At 33.4% G+C, this 3,728-nt stretch overlaps 1 protein-coding gene across 5 annotated transcripts in view; it reads right to left on the bottom strand.

Moving 5' to 3' along the window:
• The window catches only part of LOC109533439 (cation-independent mannose-6-phosphate receptor), a 25,043-nt gene that overhangs the window by 17,265 nt on the left and 4,050 nt on the right, over nucleotides 1-3,728 (bottom strand). The window lies entirely within an intron of this gene.

Raw genomic sequence — 3,728 nt, 5'->3', positions numbered from 1 at the left:
CCAATTCCAGGGAAACACATATTTCCGTTCTCACGGAATCCGAGGACGCTTCATCAACACTTTGTGTCTTCCTAATGGGAAAGCCTAGTCTGTAGAAGATTCTCTGTTTATAATCCATAGCAGTAAGACCTTATTGTAAACTTCCTGATTAAAATCGTTTTTTAAAAAAGACTATTTTCAAAACGAAATATATAACTTGCTACAACTGAAATAAAATTAGTTGCTTCTTGTGCCAAAGTAAAAAGTCAAAAAAGGCAAAGCTGATGAACTCGGCGGTTGCTCATAAAACCCATCGTAGGTATCATTCTCCTGAAATTTCAAACAATCTTCTAAATAAAAGTTTTATCATTGGCGCAGTCGGTACGATGTATTGTGCAAATGCAATAAACAATACACTATGGCTGTAGAAATCTGGTTAAAGAAGTTTTTTAATTTTATGGGGTTCAATATAAAATAATATAATGTGTTTATCTGCTTTTGGTTGAGGCAATGGAAAAGCCATTTACGGTAAAACAAAAACGTTTGAATTGGGGTAAATATAAAATATGCTGGGCAACGGAACTGCGGAGTAGAGTTATTCTTAGTAAGGAATCAAAATTTGACGAATGCTTAGGTTTTTTTTCGGAAAAAAGTTAACAAAATCAGAGGTACTTATTTAGAAAGACTACATATAAGAGAGGATTTATATATCCATAATCACTACATCAGCAGGAAGCCAAGGATGTTTTAGGATACCTACCACTACCTAGATACCATTAGATAAGTCAGCACATTCATGCGCCTATTTTTTGCGGCGGTTATAAAATAGTTTTAGAATTCATTCTTTGTACACAACCAATGTGTGGAAGAAGAAAAATAACAGTTTTGTCATTAGGTCTTGAATAAATTAAATTTTTTGTAGTTCACGATCCATTCAGACTTACTAAGAGCAGAGACGTGTTATTGCAAATCCATTATGATTTCGATCGACCTCCTGACAATGTTTCTCAACTCATTAATTATTTCAGAGACGATTTGCATCATCTCAGTTGCATTTTTCTAAATATTGCATAAACATTTGATACAAAGTTCCTATTTCATACAGGGCTCAACGTACATTTCTTGAATGTGTTTATATCCAAACATCACATCAGAAAATGAAAAACAAATTTCCATACGATTATGGCATAGCCTCTCATGCCCATGTGTATCAGATTACAATAACACCATGAGTACATTTGCTGCGCAAGGAAATGCTTAAGCCGGTGTTTAGTCGATCTTCGGAACATTGCCGGATATTATTATCGTACATGTTATACGCCAAAACATATCCGGTAAAGTTCCGAAGATCGACTAAACACACCGGTTTAAGCATTCCCTTGCTCAGCAAATGTACTCATGGTGTTATTCTAATTGTTGATGAAATAAAGTGGACACTCTTAATGTGAATAAAAGTACAGGGTGTCCCGTAAGCACATGATCAAAAGAATACTGCGATATTCCTTGCACCAAAAGAAGACGATCTGACCTAACTTTTATTAACAAAAACTGTCCGGCTACTCTGCTTGATTGATGGTCAAAGCAGAGACAAGGGATAACATCAAACTATAGACCAATATCGGTAATTAGTAATTTGGCTAAAATACTAGAAAATATTGTTTGTGTTGATAGCAATATTTCTTTGACAAAAATAATTTACTTGCGAATATCAATACAGTTTTATAAAAAAGAAGGGTACCAAAGGAGCCTTGAGCCGTATAAGGAATTTACTGCACCATAAACTTGATTGATTGAACTGAAAAAGTAAACCAATACATATCACCTTTCTAGATTTAGCAAAAGCGTTTGTTACTGTTGACCATAAAATATTATTAGATAAAATGTATAACTACGGTATAAGAGGAAATGCACATAACATTATAATTAGTTACCTAAGTAACAGAAAACAAAACGTAAGAATAGGGTCAGCAGGGAGCAATTTTGAGTTTTCAACAAGTTTTCCCGTTCTTCCCGATTTCATCTTTTCATCTCTCTCAATTTCCCGGATGCCATTACAAAAATGGCGCCCGAGCAGGGACGTCTCTTCTGTTCTTCTTTAAAGTTTTAAAGTTATTTCTTGTCTCTGGTCAAAGTTCTTCAAAAAATTTTCTTTTTCGAAATATCGAGAGACTTACAGTTAATACTTTGTCCACAAATGATGAACACTTTCATTGTAATTTAAAGAATTTGAATGTGAAATTTCATTTTCAGAACTCGTACATATGTATAGATTCTCCCTGTTTTGTGCAAAATATGAAAAAACTTCCACAAGTACCGATTCTCGGAAAAACAATTTTCAAAATGTTTGTCAAAGTTGACGAAAATGCCGTTTGTCAAAGTTGACGCCTTTCAATACTTATCACATACCTTACCTACTTAAAGATTAGGTAAAGTTAAGTAACTAATTTTGGTATTTTTTTCAAGATGATGTAACAGAGGAGCACTTAAGGTTTATTCTTGATTATAAATGGGTTTGACGTTGATATGGACTTTCGTTTAGGAATTGGCAATCATGAATACCTAGATACTTAAATAAGTTCTAGGTGCACTCGAAGTGTTTAAAAAGTAGATTTTTTCGCTAACTCTTTACTTTTTTCACAAGACGATCTTAAAAAATCAACTTTTCGATCATTTGATTTGGCCGAATTCGAAGAAATTAGATAGTTGGGATTACAGAAGCCATACTGTACGTGCTTTTGGGAAACAGACTTTCAAAAGTGTTTTATAGACAAATGTATGGACGATCCAAGATTTTTTGCTTTTGAAACAACCGAACACTTATCTCCAGGGGTTCCTCAAACGACAAGTTTAGGGCCAATTTGAAGTAACATGAAGTAAATGGTGAATTTGAGTGAAAAGTTGTCAATAACTGCATTTTCAAAAGAAACGCTACTAAGAAAACTTGTTAGTAAAGAGATTATCTATAAGATGAGCATGTGCCCACTTAAGTTCGCACCAAATGGAAAACGTTTTTATTTAAATAGTAATTAAAAGTAATTCGCCATAAAAGTTCTGCTTGGTCCAAAACCTAAAATGCAATCAACAGATTTTTTTCAATCGCATACGAGGTAGGTAGATATACCTATCAGAAAATATGAATTTTGCTCAGGAATAAAGAATAACGAACCTTTATTTGTTACAACGAAAATTTGTTATTAAGAAAAGTTGATGGTTCTTGGTTCTCATGTACTTTATGTCTGTCAGAGTTTCGCGTTCTTTTTAATTTTCTCATAAGGTACAATAAAAAATAAGCAGTTTGAGTGAAAAAAAAGCGAATCGTCCATAAACTTGCAGAAAAAAAACACTTTCAAACTTTTAAAAATCTTGTTCAAACGACACGGTATTTATCATTGAAAATGAAATTGCCCAGTGCCGTGTACTGTTAAATATTGGGTGATCGTGTCGTTCGAGCCCCTCCGAATTTTCAGGTTTTTCTTTGAATAAAACTTTAATTTAAGGGTTTCAGCAAAAAATCCTGGATGGTCAAAAATTTGCTTTTCCAAAACCACTTATTTATGCACGAAAATGAGATCGTCCGGTGCTATTGATTGTATTGGAAATACCACGTAAATGTTATCAGTCCTCTTTATCAGCAAAAAGGAGAAAAGCCTAATCTATGTTTATATTCAGAGAATTCGACTCGTAATTTTGAGTCGCTGATCTAAGCATAAAAGCTCAACCGAATTATATATATAAATATATAAATAATC

Source organism: Dendroctonus ponderosae, unplaced genomic scaffold (assembly GCF_020466585.1).
Source record: "Dendroctonus ponderosae isolate FM_Combo_2020 unplaced genomic scaffold, Dpon_F_20191213v2 Dpon_F_20191213_1, whole genome shotgun sequence".
Classification (NCBI taxonomy): Eukaryota; Metazoa; Arthropoda; class Insecta; order Coleoptera; family Curculionidae; genus Dendroctonus; species Dendroctonus ponderosae.
This window is presented reverse-complemented; position numbering and strand designations above follow the sequence as displayed.